This window comes from Linepithema humile, chromosome 4 (genome assembly GCF_040581485.1).
Source record: "Linepithema humile isolate Giens D197 chromosome 4, Lhum_UNIL_v1.0, whole genome shotgun sequence".
NCBI lineage: Eukaryota > Metazoa > Arthropoda > Insecta > Hymenoptera > Formicidae > Linepithema > Linepithema humile.
Window position 1 is genome coordinate 25,613,973 of NC_090131.1, and position 15,643 is coordinate 25,629,615.

At 42.1% G+C, this 15,643-nt stretch overlaps 1 protein-coding gene and 1 long non-coding RNA gene across 2 annotated transcripts in view; one reads left to right on the forward strand and one right to left on the reverse strand.

Annotated features, from left to right (window-relative positions):
- Positions 1-15,643, forward strand: part of LOC105672552 (mushroom body large-type Kenyon cell-specific protein 1-like) — a 169,165-nt gene that overhangs the window by 14,874 nt on the left and 138,648 nt on the right. The window contains exon 2 of the mRNA XM_067353919.1: positions 7,999-8,103. The gene's annotated coding sequence lies outside the window, so the exon portion shown is untranslated. The remainder of the gene's footprint in view (positions 1-7,998; positions 8,104-15,643) is intronic.
- LOC105672554 (uncharacterized) overlaps positions 1-15,643 on the reverse strand; it is an 80,495-nt gene that overhangs the window by 14,790 nt on the left and 50,062 nt on the right. The window lies entirely within an intron of this gene.

Below are 15,643 nucleotides of genomic sequence, written 5' to 3' on the forward strand. Positions count from 1 at the left end.
ACACGAGTATTACGCTGTAAAAAGCAAGCTGAAGAAATAGTCGCTGCTGCGCGAAAATTGTACGCAGATAGCCGCCTTCGTCGCCTCGCGATTTTCTTGCTCGTCGCTCGGAGATAACGTGCTTTGCACGCGACAACGCGGGTCACCGGCCTTCGCGAGGTGGTGCACTCGTTATTTACCGGCCAGAAATCTCCCTATTTCATTCTCGCGTCTGCGAGAGAACAATAGGAGGAGGCTTGAATTATCGTTAATACGATTGCTACAAACGAATGTCGCGTCTGATGACGTGGTTCGACATATGTTCCGAACACATTTTCGCAAGAAATAAGACACAATAAAATATATATTTAAAAAAAATACAAAAAAAATTTTTAAAGAATAAATAAAAATCTAATCAGTTTTTTTAGATTTTTTTCATCAAAAAGTCATTGTATTTACATACATAACATGTCTCAAATATTTTGAGCCACAATTCCGCAAAAGTGTTTCAGAAATATATAAATACAGATATAAATTTAACTTTACTATTTAATACAATGTGATCGACTCGCAGCAGAAACTGACAGAAAATATTTGTCAAAGGTTCCGATTTTCATTAAGAAAGCGTTTTCATTTCTCGGACAAAACGGCGGGGGAGAGGGGGGGGGGAAGAGAGACAGTGTGTGAGAGAGAAGAGAGGTAGGAAATGGGAATAGGAATTTATCTCCAGCAGCGAAATGATATCGCCATCGGGCATTTTGCGCGCCCTGTATCGAGTACAAGGGAACCCTTGTGCCAGGCGAACGATGGAGGAACGTGGACGAGGAGAGAAAAGCGAGCAAGAGAAGAGGAACGATCATAAACGGTGCGTTGTACTGGTAACTCGCATGGCCATCGAGCAAGTTAGATTTTGACCAGAAATTTATAAGAGACTGCTGTTCATCACGCGCGGTCGAAGTTATTATCTAATAAATTTTACTTCTAACATTAAAGACGTAAAAGCTGGATTCGTATTTTTCACTTTCGCAATCTGACCTGAAGTCAAAAGAATATCTCTCACACGAACAGATTTAAATAATTTACATTTGGATGTTTTTACTTTCAAATATTAAAATTTAATTAATAATTTATATATTGATATATAAACTTTTCCTCGAAAAGAAGAAACAGCACAATAAAATATAAAATAAGTTTGTGTTCCTAATTCAATATATAAGAAAATTGGAGAATACAAGTTTTGTGTTTTGCTCGGAACGCTATTGATAGACGAGGTCAAGAAAAATGTGACTTGCTCGCACCCGAAACACGATAATACATTTGCACACTAATTAATGCCCGAGATAAGAGAACATTACGATGAAATTGGTTACGTCGTTGGCCGATTTCGCATATTTTTCCATGTCAGCGATAAGTATTCTTAAGCGATACAGACCATTTTCTTTCTTACATGAATATAGAATGATTGGTAATTAATAAGTTTATTTTAAAGTAAATATTTTAATTAATGCTTAAAAAATATATTCACATTTATATATTTGCTAACTTAATATATATAATTACTTTTGATCATCGTTATATTTCTCAAAATTCTTATTGTTATAAATTGTTACAACAATATTGAAGTAAATCAATGGTATAATTTCCGCAAAAATTCAGTTTAAACCGAAAACGATTAATTTACATTAAAAATTGTTTATTACATAACGGTCGTAAAATAAGTGACGCCACAGATTCGTAGAGATTCACACCATATCCATGGAAAATTATGATCAATCGACAATGCCTATCATCATTATTACTATCGTTGTTAGATTATGGGTAGCTTAGTGCGCATTCTCGATTTTTAAACGCGACTTTTTCTGCAGCGATAGTGACAGCGCGTTGGTACGCAAGACAAACGTCGCCTTCCGTAAAAATAAGCCGCAGCGCAGCGCAGCTTGAGCCTTCGTCGATAAAGCGGCCCTCGCAAACAAACTCGTTCAAGGCCGGTGTTCGAGTGTGCTTCAAATATTTTTCGCGACTCGCGTAACCCTGAGAATCACGCGCGTGTGATGACCGACTACGTGGAAGAGCGTCTGGGCCGATAAAAACGGCGATCACGAACGAGTTTGACGATCACTGCACTGATGCGAATGCGCGATTCTTACGCGCGCGTCACTGGACGGGTTTTGTCAAACGTGAAATCCGTCTCCTTTGTGCTCGCGAAGCAATAATAGAAATTTAAAAATAACTCTTAATTCAAAGGTGAACCTTATTCTTTAATTATGTAAAATTTCAATGTCTTCGGTAACGCCGCCGCTTTAAATTAGATTTATTGTAAAAAGAAAATTCACAAGATGCAAATTTCTTTTCCTTATGAAAAAGCGCGAATATATATTTTTTTAACAGAATATATGCAGTATCGTGGAGTCGTCGCCGAGAACATCGTAAATGGTCGATTTTTCAAAGTAGGTACATCGGCGTGTACGTGATATACCGACGACTCCGCTGGAAGGCTCGACCATTTCGTTTTGTCGAGCTGAAAACAGGTTTTACCATGCTGTATCTGTACCGATCAGCGATCCGAAGTGCCGGCGAGCAAATTACTTCAATTATTATTAACAAAATTACTCGATCGCTCTTACAGAGGCGAGACTCGCGCGCGAAACAGTTGGACGGCTAAAAAGAACATCGGTCAGTAATAATGAACGTGAACGGCATTCGACGCGTATCGGCGATTTACATGCGTCCGTGTTTCGCGTGTGTGCGCACCTATACCAGCGAATTTTCGCGAGTCCGTCGCATTAGACATTTTCAGATAACGTAATTATTGCGATAAGGCTTATCTTTCACGCGCGAACGCTACCCTCCCGCGCCACTCAATAGCGCGGCTAGATAAAGCTTGTTTTCAACAAATTAATCTTTTTCCTTCGCTCTGCTTGTGGCGCGAGAAAAATCCCTATCTCAGCTCTCCGCGTCATCTTTGCCGATTTCAGAGCTTTCGATGGCATAGTTGCGCATTGCGATTTCGCAAAGAACTCTCGTACTCGGTGCTGTGCGAAGGCGTGATTCGAGATTGCTGGTTTGTTTAGAAATTAGAATGACAATGCCGTCTAAATGTCGCGCGTGAGTCATTTAAGCTGCGAGGAACGGAGACTCGACTCGAGTAACAGTCAATGGAAGATAATGGAATCCTACACCGAGAGCAAAAAAGGAGTTCATAAGCCTTTATTCATACACATACACATTTTAACGTAAAAAAATAAATTATGAAAAGAGGTAAAATAAAATACAGTAATAAAGAACCTGTGAAAAGTATTGTGAAAATTAATAGTACCTTTAATAATTATCTGATGATTTATTAAATAAACGCGCGTTTATCATTTCTTAAAACATTTTAATCATAATTATTAGCTTTTTCGCTAGCGCACTGTCTTATTTGTTCAACAATCGCAATTACCGCAATGTTTGAATTTTGCATAAACATCATGCGAACGAATAAGGGAGACGATCGAGTAAACCTGCATTTAACGCGGATCTCCGCGCTTGCGGTAATACTTGAGAAAGTTTATTGTCGTCGTGTATTAAACCAACTGCGTGTTGAATTTATCATGGGTGTTCATTAAAACATGCCACAGGATATCACCCTCATTAAGAGCAAACAATCAATGCGAACCGAGCGACGTGAAAGAAACTGTCGGCGCGGTGGCGCGCGACTGGGATACTTGGTTGCGCGAAAAGCTTTAGAATACATTAAGTTTTCCTAAGTCGTTATCTCTATTTTTCCACCGCTGTGATCTATGAATATCTTAAACGCGTTCGTTTTGCCTTCAGAAAATCCATAAACATTAGAACATTCATGTCTACCGGTCTACAAATTCGCGATTATGATCCGCCAAGCACACGTGATTCATGTTTTTCCGCGCGGAAGAAATAAAATCGAAGCGGGATAAAATGCTATCACAGATGAGATTCATTTCCCAGAATCATTTGCAACAAAAGATCGCAAATTGCTCGTCGACGGGCAATCCGCGAGCATTGCTCTTCCGCTTCTTTGACATGCCCCTTCGACTGCTATCCCTCCGACTGTTATCCCTCCGACGCGGAAGTACGCCGCGCATTATTCGAAAGAATTATCGCGATATATACGCGCGATAATTTTTTCTCATCAAACCCCGCGGTTGACCCCGCATTTCAGATTAGCATTAACGCCTCGGGGGCGAGCGAGGCGAACCGCTTCTACAATCCTGCTTGTACGCACCCGCCGTGCGTTTCCGGCGTAATCTTGCGCCCGTTTCCATAAATTACTTCGATTACAATATAATCCTCGCCGAAGGGGGGAGGGAGGGAAACAGGACGTTAACGGAATCGCACTAGTATCAGTGTAAATGAGAAATTGCGCACGCGGAAAATAGCGTAAACGCGGGTAACGTCCCGTTCGCGCATCTAATGCGGCGCACAGTTCAAGACTTTCTCATTGCGGGGTGCTTTTATTAGCGGCTCTCTCCCTCGGCCCCAGAGCCGACTGGGACCCGTTCTCCGGCCAAAGTGCACGCATCGTCGATGGTAAAGTGTTATCTGCGATCTAAGTTAACAGGAACGTATTATGACTTATCGGGTTTTGCGGCTAAGAATTTCTAAATATTCGCAGCGAGAGAGCAAGAAATATTCAATTTCGTGTAATATTGATTTTTGAAAACTTTTCATAAATATTATCGAATAAAATTACTTCATGCAAGGTTCAATTAGAGTCCGAAGCTCTTTAAAGATTCTCAAAGAAGACGGGATCAAGCAAAGAAGTGTTAAAGGCAGTGTATTAGCTCTCCCTCTCTCTTATATTTCCACAATTTAATTTCAAAAGTATTAAAAATTACCCAAATAGAATTATTCTGATTGACAATTGCAAGTTTCATTAGTTTCTATGTAAATCTCCGTTCCTGCGAGCGGGCGAACCGAGGCCGAGGGGCGATTTTTCGCCCGTTCTCACTTCGACCGAGTTGTTACGCCGCTTCCCGTCCTCTCCCGTTCTACGATGAGCGTAATTTTTTTCCTAGAACCTCGATTCGTACGACGGCGCGACCTTAATTACCACACGCCCCGCTGAGAGGAGCACGGCCGGTCTTGCGATGGCTCTATTCCCCTTGCGCTTAGCGCGCGGAATTTTCCGCGCGTGTGAGAAAAAAAATGGCATATGACTGCGCGTAGACGTTATAAATATCACGAGGAAAGCGCTCGACCGCTGTTCGCTTAACACGTTTAACGCTATTTTTTCCTGTTTTGCCCGAAGGTTCTATGATGATACATATTTTGCTACAGGCTTGTGTCGAACCAGAGCGTGTGCGTAGGAAGTAAGCAATTTCAAAAGAAATTGTAATTCTTGGTAAAAATGCTTAGAGCAATAATTAAAACGATACTTGGCCGGAACGATTAATTACCCTACTTTGAAAAAGAAAAAAAAATACCTTAGAATAGTTGAAACCGAATTACGTCTTTGTAAACATTGTAACTTTAATGACTAGTTAATTGGACGAGTTGAAATTTACGATCAGTTGGCAAGTTCAGAGAGTGCTTGTCGGCCGCGAATCGAAATCTAAGCCCTACATATTACACTTGCTGCGTATGGTGGATCTGCTGTATGGGATCTTTAAGCGAAGTGTGTCGAGGGATGACAGAGATCCTCGATAATTTCGTCCACCGCGACTGGCAAACATCGCGAAATGCCGGAGGATTAAGAAGAGTGAAAGGGGAGCTCGCGCCGTTATTAAATCGCGGAAGATGATCTCGGTTTCGCTGGAAACAAAGAGCCTGGGGGTTGCCGGGGGATGAGGGAGCAAAGAAAAAACATATACTATATATAGAGAAACAGAGAGGCTTCCCGACTGTCATGACAACGGAAGCGTGCCCAGAGCGGAGTGTCTTCGGAGCGGCTAGTTCAATTTATCGGTGTTGTCCTTTTCTCCCTCGCCCGGGCTTCCTCTCCGTCTCATTCTCCTTCCCGCCGCACCGCCGTGGTTTCAGAGGAACGACGGGGTGGAGGGGGTGCCCAGGAGGGTTCTGTCCATCCTTTGTATCGTCGAGCAATTACGACCTACCCCACGAATACGAGCCATATGTGAATATACGCCCCCCCTCTACTTCCCACCCCAATTCGATCTATTCCACCGTCTATCCTTCTCTTCCCTCTCGTCGTCCGCCCTTCTGTCTCTCTATTTTTCTCTCTTCCACTTTCTTCCTCTTTCTCTCTCTCTCTCTCTCTCTCTCTCTCTCTCTCTCTCTCTCTCTCTCTCTCTCTCTTTCTCTCCCTCTCCCGCGCCTGTTACCGCGGCGCGGACGTCATTTCGTGCTCCGTGGGGTTGCAAATGCATCCGCGATGACGGCCGCGTACTCCCAGAATGACTGATGAACTGCAACGGCGTTCCTTCTGCCTTATAGGCGTGTACAGGACGTTTCAATTACGCGGCGAGCAATGGAGTCTCTTATACCAGCTCTCTCTCTCCCTCTCTCTTCCTTTTTCTCTCCGGTCGTGCATCCGCAGTCTCTTGTCTCCTTTCCCGACATTCCCGTTTCCTTCTCGCTTCTTTCCTTGACTGCACTTGCGGCCAAGTGCGGGGGATGGAGGAGAGTCACGCAGTCGATGACACATGTAAAGGAAAGCGGAATGAGGGTAGGGTGGCGGAGAGGGGAGAGAGAGAAAGAAAGAGAGGAATTTATTATTATGTCCCAGGGCGTGCGCTGCCCCCTCGGAACAATATGCTGTAGCCGCGAGAAATGAAAAAGTAGACGCGAGCGCGGTTGGGTAATTGGATAAAACTCATCGTGCATGCGAGCGCGGCGCGATGCGGCGCGCCGCCGCCGCCGCCGCCACCGCTGTGACGGAAAAACTCTCGAATCCGGAAGAAACGTCGCGTTTCGCAGCGCGGCTGGGTTATTTCGCCGCGGCTAATTCTATATATTTTTTTTCGCAGACGAGCGCATTCTGCGCGATCAAGGGACGCAATTATGCGTCCGAATGTAAAGCGGAGTTATTAAGAGCCGCGAATTCACGACGCGCTTCGCGTTTATTTCGACGGTTGTCGACGCGAGTCGAGAGATATCCCCGGTGTTTATCAGAGCACGCCGCCACTCTCATTTCAATCGTCGATGGGAAGCAGTGTTGTAATATATTGAACATTGATAGACGGAAACGATTACAAAGGCTTCGCTGAAATGAGCTGTAAAAAAAAAAAGATGGGAGATTGCTCCGATTTGGTGTAGACGGCATCAAAGACCTTGCTGTTTGCACGAATTATTTAATGAAACATTTTATAACGCGATAGATTTAGACGGTTTGGGAAAACAATGCCAGTTAAACCAGTTTAAGCGCTGAGCACGTGTCCAGATAACCATTGAATGCGCCATATTGTTACACTTCGGAATACAAATCGGAATGTTGTTTTTGGATGCAAACACTCGCAGCTCGCTAAAAACGCACTTTCATTGTAGTCGACAGCGCGACACGGTCGCGATGAACGAAATGAACATTTAAAGCGTCATAGAAGGTCGTTGACCGGATTAAAAATGTCCGTGAAATTGGATCGACTTGGTTCACGTCGGAATTTAGGACACGCGCATGCTGCAATCGGCGCAACAACCTGCCAAAGCGAGCACGCGTGTCGCGAGCGCGTTCTCCAACAGAAATTCTGGACCCAATGACAACTGATATCAATGTCCGGCAAACCGGTGTCTGTAGCGCGGTTAAGTGGATCAAACTAATCTATTCGCGACTTAATTGATGATTTAAGTTACGAGTTGAGTAACATATAGTTTACATGCTTTTAATAACGCATTTAATATTGCTAATTAAATTCAATAAATATATATCTTATGGGTTTCATTAGTTATCATTAGTTTCTCTAACAGGATAATAATTTAAAATTTGTGAAGATTTACATATAACATTTTTCTCAAAATTAATTTATGCTAAACACTACGATAAAAATTTGTAAATAGTCATGTTTGTAGATGTATAAATTTCGTATAATTTTTTTTTTTTTTTTTTAGATTGCCACACATCACCGGATTCATAATATATGAATTGTTTCATAAAGGTGCGCATGAAAAATCATCAAAACGGTGCTATGTTAATGGAGAATGTTACGGAACAAGGTACGTAATTAGCGACGCTTATGCAGTTATTGCCAGTGGCTTCAAGGTGGTATATTAATCTATATTTATCGGGGGAGAGGTAATAATAACGGCAAACAAGTTCTCCTTTCATTTCTTCGAAGCATAAATTGCTTTTTCAGACGCGCTGAGCTCAGCGTTACGTTAGTAGAGACGAAATATGATCAAATCTGTTAAACGAATATGACGCATAATTTATTTCATTGCTGCGATCTATATTCACTAAATTGACGCAAATAATAAACGTTTCTTTTTAATTTTCTGAAGTCTAAATTTGCTAACATTTTTTTTTCAACTTGTTTGAATTTCTTCTTCGTTCGAATCCAATTGTTACGAAATCGTTACGTAATATCATTAATTAAAAAATGATATTGAATGTCTTGTGATCGTCGCGAAGCAGTGAAACTTAGGAACATTCGCTGAAATTCACCACCTTGTACTGCGATCGCTGCACCTGCCGTCATTAAGCGTGCATGCGTGCGGGGAAAAAAGAATGATTATTACATCGGCATAGGCAGAGCGTGAGCATTAATATACTACGGAGAACGCACGCCGACCCGGCATTGCGTTCGTGTTCCTAAGGTCAGTCCGTATTACCCGGCCAATAATAATGATAAATAACGCCACGCGTAAGTTTAAGTCTCTCTCCACGGCATATTTTGGTTATTCCCCCTTCACGAACACGCGCGGCACAGCGCGCAAAGTGGAAAAGGGATGGCGGAGTCTACCTTCCCTCCGGCGCACGCATAATCTATTTAAAAAAATTAAGCGTGCTCGTGTTTTCTCATAAATTCACAACTGCTTTTCTCACGATAGACGTGTAAATAATACAACGTAAACATCATTATGTATTATTGCAAATTATATACCACAAAAATCAGAAATCATAAACAACGCACTCCCTCGCTTTCAGAATATACGGCACGTTGTTTACTGACATTGCGGAAGGACACGAATTGGCGTTTTTACTTTTCGCAGCGCGACCGTGATACCGCGTAGCCACATGTATCGTGTGCATTTTTACACGATTATTGGCAAACATGCGTTATCTGCTATCGCCAACACTTCCCGAGCATATCAATGTTTATAATCCACTCATAGTGCATATCTTGGCCGTTGCATAGTAGCCAGGACATGCGTGTACGTGAACCAAAGGCAATGCACACAGACACTGTGTGCCATTGTGGCCGGCGGGAGATCACCGGCGATCGGAATACAGCAAAAATCTATCAAATTCTCGGCGCGACATCGGAAAACGACGCGAAACCAGTTTGGTCGGTTCGAATGACCGGGTTGGTTCGAGCGAACCTGAACTACCGGCGGACTGCCCGTAGGAAAGGGGCCAAGGGGAGGAGGGAAAGAGAGTGCAGCGAGGGACAGAAGGGGGAGATCGAGATAGGCAGAAGGTACTGACCTACCGCCAGGTTGATGCGCGCGTGTACTCGAACACGTCGGTACACAATTTATGACGACGCACGTAAAATTACATTTTATTTTAATTACGCCGTGATCGTCCTACAAATTCTATCGAGAAACCTTTCCTGTCGCGCATGATGATACGATATACCTTTGATAATAATGTTATTAACTTTTGCTATCAGATTAAATTAGTCGAAAGCAATGTATTTGTTAGATCAAAAACAAAAACAATAAATTTTGAAAAAGTTTATTTGTATTAAAGATTAGAGACAAAGAAACTTGAAATTGGAAATTAATTAACTTGTTTGAGATAAAAAAGTTGGATTATTTCTAAGTAATTTCGTCGTATCGAAATAAGATATCGAAAGCATTTTTAATTTGATAAGTAACAAAATGTCTGAAAAAGAATATTGGCACTTTTTTATCATTTTATCGGAACATCCATTCATACACCAAACACTTGAAATGATTCCCTCTAATCTCCAGTTTTTTATGAACGCAAGTACCCTGAAATTCCGTTAAGCGGACAGCCCATGGACTTTGTTTCAGCGCGTTTGGTTCAGGGCGGTCGCGCGCGTACGCGCGTCGAAACGGGTTTGAAATCATTGAGAACCCGGCGGCCTGGGCCGGTCGTCGGCCGACAAAAAGTGGGAGCTCACGCACGGCTGTTCATCGACCGTGATGAGAGAAGAGGAGAGCGCTCGCGGATGGTAATGAAAGGGGGGGAACGGGGACGAACGGGGACGAGATCGGGGCCCAGAGACCGGGGGACCGCGCGCGAGAGGCAGAATAATCCGGACCCGGCGCATCTCTCCCTCTCTCTTTCGTATACGGTGTATGTGGAAAGTTTCGCCGACATTAGCCATCCTGTGCCGAATGCGAGTGCCGTTCTATCGTTGCAGGTCATGAGATGTCCCCGCGATCCGACTTTTCGTCGAGTGACACGGATCTCGCGCGAGAGTAGAGATCGAACGATCGTGTAGCTGCGAGACTCAATTGAACGGCGGCGCGTCGCCGAACGTCGTGTTGCCCCTCTCTATTGCCTTTTATTGCGGTCGACTGCATCATCAACTTGCGAATCGTTTTTATGAGGTCTCGCTACCGATGTATAGCTTTTTCTGTGGTGTCTCTCTTGCGCAACTTAGCCAGGTGCACAATACAGAAGATGGTTCAAAAGTCACATATTTTCTCTCACACTCGGATCAATGTAGAAGGATACGGCGATTATGATAATAACAACATTTAAATGTGTGTAATAAAAATTTATACCTTGCTTAATTTTTTAAATTTACTTCAATAGGACTCTACTCGCTTGTTACACTTGATTATATCTTTACGAAGACTTTTTGATCGTACTTCAATTTAAATATTTTCCAAATCGTAGGAAAAAAACATAGCAATAATATTACAAGCGCGTCTAAAAAAGGAAAAAAATTATGAAATAAATGCCGCCGATACGTCGACATCCGTTCACGGCGGCATTTATAAACCGTTCATCGCGTGCGTCGATGCACCGCGGTGAGTGGAGGGACGAAAGGAAGAGAGGGCCGAGACGAAAGGAGGGAGAGGAGGCGCCCGATCAGCGGAGATGCATGCGAAAAAAGGCAAAATTACGTAAACATCTTGCGAACGGCGATTACCACACACTTGGACTAGCAGCTCGGCGTTCACCTCTATTCGTGCCGTCTGAAAGAGACTGCTGCTGCTGCCGCTGCAGCTGCATCGCGGCCTCCGCGCGCATAATCGCTGAGGTGACCACACGTCCCTCTTTAAACGCGACAGTCCCATTTTTAGACAATAGATTCGATAATATTGCTTATGCACGACGCGCAAATATCTTCGCAGCAACGATAAGTTCGCAATTCACTCTTACTCTCTCGAGAAGGAACGCGAAATTTTAACGAGATGAAATTAATTTAACAAAGAAGTCGCTGAGAGCTAACAAAGAAAATATTTTGCGAACAAAATATTAATCTCGGTGATTATATCGGCAAAAATATTCCGTAACTGGTTCTCAAAAATCTATTTCTTTTTTCAATCAATCGAAAGGGAGACAGAGACTTGAAAGAAGTCGCGTGCGAGCGGTTGCTGAAATTGGACCGATCATTGCGAAAGCGCCGCATGCTGTTGCGGCGAGGCTGTCGCATCGCGTCGCGGCGCTTAGCATGCGATAAATATTAATGCGCCTCGCTCGCTCGCGCAAATATTTGCGATCGGCGAGTGCATTAGGACAATGATAATTATTGGTCTACTTGATCGCGACGAGCACGAGACCCGCTGCCTCGCGTCAGTACGTATCCTTCTAGCGATCGATCGTGATCGTGGTTGCATTAACCTTCGCCATCTCCCCCGGTGCATCGAATATACGATGAAAGGAAATGTTGGTTTCAAGTAGATTCATCGCGAGTGGCGTGATTGTTCAGCAGTAAAAGTGTTCTATTAAAGAACATTGTAATCGTGAAGATTTGTGCCAAGGACCTTTCATTTTTTATGCATGATTAATCAATTTTGTCGATATAAACATAAAGGAAATACATGTGATTTTAATTTATTGTAAGTGCGATTAAAAATGCGTATATAAATGCAAACGTCTGTTGAACTGACAATGAAAAAATATATGTTCTATTGATATTGCGAGAGAATAAGTTGACAGAATATTAACATGATTATTTTGAAAACTTTACGATAAAGTAAAGTTTCAACAATATAAATTTTTAATTTTGCTAATCATAAATTCGTTATGATACATTCGAGAGATTAGACCTGTGTTATCGAAAGTAGCCATTTTTGCGTCACCATTCCATCCAAATACACCGATATTCTCACGACGAGCGGTAGGGCCGCTTAGAAAGGGGATCCTCGTTGGCGTACTACGATTGGCCGCCTAAATCCACGGCTATGTTTAGCCGCCCGGGCCCCTCCTGTTTAGAAGGGTATGACGTCACCGGTTGTAGCGCGAAGGCCAAGCGTTGTGAAGCGCCGCGAGAGAGGGAGAGACGCGCGCGGCCCGTTACACGCGCGGCTCGTTTTTCAGGAATTTTAAAAGCGATAGTCTTCCAAATGGCTAATATAATTTTTTATACGATATATCTCCAATATGCGATAATAAAATGTTAAAATATACGTTCCGACATATTTTGTTGCCGCATCTAAACGCAATTCCACTGTGTTAATTCTCTTGAAAAGTTGAATTGTATAATGCTCATAATTAATCACCTTGCACAATTTGAGGGGATTACCTAGAATTGTTTGCATATTACAACAAGTCTGTAAGAGAGATAGAGAGAGAGAGTAATTCGCATAAATTGCGGATTATTAAAATTTGCAACGTGAGGATGTAATCTGCCCGGTCGGGTAATGATCGGAAAACGCGAGAGTATATTTAATTTTACATTTATTCCATAAATTGATATAAATTATGTTATTTAATTTAATTTGCAGAGACTCTTCTCAATACGCATTTATTTTATAGATTTATAGCGAGAATATAAATCATATGAATCATTCTCGTAGAAAAAAAAGCGCTCTCTTTTTAATGATAATATTTATCCGTTCAAAGCGCACGGCAGAAGTGCGCGTATCTTCTTCTCCATTTTTCATATGCGTGATCACCATTTTAGGCACCGCCGAAGAAGGAACCACGCAGCACTAACGCGACGCGATTGGCCGTCTAAATATCTGCGGCTACGCTCGGTCGTTTAGGCCCCTCCTGTTTAGAAGGGCCTCGTGCCTATAAAAGCGCTGCACAATGATTGAGACGCCTCGCTCGAAGCTCATATTTAATAGCGTTCTCCAACAAAATATTCCAGTGATAAAAATTCGTATCAATTTTATCGCGTATAAATTTATTATTTGCAATAATGTGAAGTAAAAACTACATCTGTCAGGTATAAAAGTAGCAATACGGTTGCATCATAAGCGGCTGAAAATTTTATTGAAATTGCTAAATCAACTCGAGATTCTCCCATGCATTCCGTAATGTATTCTCTGCGACGTTCCTTTATCGTCGCGCCCGCAGCAAATTTGCTTCATGAACGGCAATTTCGGCGAGTGTAATGACGATGCAACGCCGTACCTCGCTTGAGCGAAACTCTAGCGCAACGTAGCAGGCAACTCTGAATTAATTTTGTTCCACGAGCTTCTTTTTGCCGACTGCCTCGGGAGTGGCAGCGTTCTACGAGAGCACTTTAAGGTCGTGTCATGCGTTGTTGGTCGAAGTCGAATTCCGATCTCATGCACGTTCACGAAGCTAATCCATATTCACGCTATCTCGCCTATCGGATCTACACGATTAAATAACGCTTAATTATAAGGTTTAACAGTGTTGGTTATCTATCTCATTATATCAGAATCGAAGCAAGGTATTTCGGCGCCCCAACCGCAACTCTCATTTGGCGAGATAAGTATTCTACAAAATCTTCAAAATTGAATATTATATAACGTCAGCTCTTATAACAATGTTTTCAATAGGAATTTAATTAATTAACTTTTGGATTTTCCTTTTATCAACTTTTTTTAGTAAATCTTTGCATCAACAAATTTTCAGTGTTTACAAGAATCACTCGCACTGTGATTGAAAAATTTACTTATTTTTTTACGTATGTTATCGCGAAATCGCTCTCGTTTTAAAAAGCCATGAAGAGGGTATTGTATTTACTTAAGAATCTCGTTGAAATCGATATTGATAAATAAATATCCGGTTTGCAAACGGAATATTCTTTTAGTCAACTAATCACCGATCTAATCGCGCCGAGATAACATCAAAAGTATCGAGTTTTGATAACGGTAAAGAAAAAAAGTCGAAGCAAAATGTGTTAGTATATACGAAGAATCGTAAACATCGTCAAATAAAATTCTTTTACGTTTTCTAAGACGAGTTTCCAAGACTCGCTATGATGTAAGAAATGCGATCGATAGATAGCTTTATTCGGGGAATCACAGAATTTTTACGAGTAAGGCGGGAGATAACGTCGCAAAAGCAACAAACCAATATCGTTTCGAAGACGAAAACTCGCGGTGGAAACGCTCGTGGCGATGCTGAAAAACATAAACGCGATTACCCCACCGCCGATTCTGCCTATTTTCACAGCAGTGGCGTAATAATTGCGTTACAATCGGCGGCGATGTAAATTACGATCGGCGATATAATGAGCGGTGGGCAGATTTCACACACGTTGCGGACGTAACACACGCGAGCGATTATCCTAAGTGGTGACACGCCGGTGGGTAAGAAATTGTGCAGCTTACTTTCAAACGTGGTCGGGTGACTTCAAGGTTCTTAAAACCATTGGTAATGCATTCCAATCGGCTGCACGAAAGATAGAGAGAGGTTCAGAGAGACGGATTTATAGAATTAGAATCTACAAGGACAGCACGCCGCGGATACTCGGTCGCCGCGCTGAATCCAGCGAAACGACGTAAGACACGAAGAAAATTCCTCAAGCAAGTGGCGAGTATGCTTCTATTGCATTTATGGCCGATCAACAGTCTTTCTCTCTCCTTCCCCCCTCTCTCTCTCTCTCTTTCTCATGAATACACGCAAACTCTTGCTTTGTAGCATTCACCTTACCATTACGAGCATGCATCGCGACCGTACGATTCCGCTATTTTAATTGCATCCTTTTCATAGATCTCTATGCGTTTGCTCCGCTTTATTCGCGTTTCACATGACTTTCACACACATATTGCGCTTAATTATTTTGCACCTTGAAATTACACGTACTTTGATATCGAGAAAACTTCGATTCTTCGCGATATTGATGCAATATTTCATAATTGATGATAATGAATGCTTTGATGCGATATTTTTGCTAAGATGGCTGACTAAGTTAGAACAGTATTAAAAATATCGTTCTTTACTATCAGTTGTACGACAAAAACATCTCATACAGAATACATTAACTCTATTCTCCGTTTATTTCTAGTATATTTTCTTGTCGTATCGATCGATAAACCTTGAAATTATTTTTCAAAGCGTAAAAAGATCATTAAAATTAATGTCTTATTAATCGACATATGCTGATTCGCGTTTGAATAGAAATTTGATTATAAGTTTAATGCCGAAATATTCAACACCGGCATTCATAAAAGAAATGGCTATTCG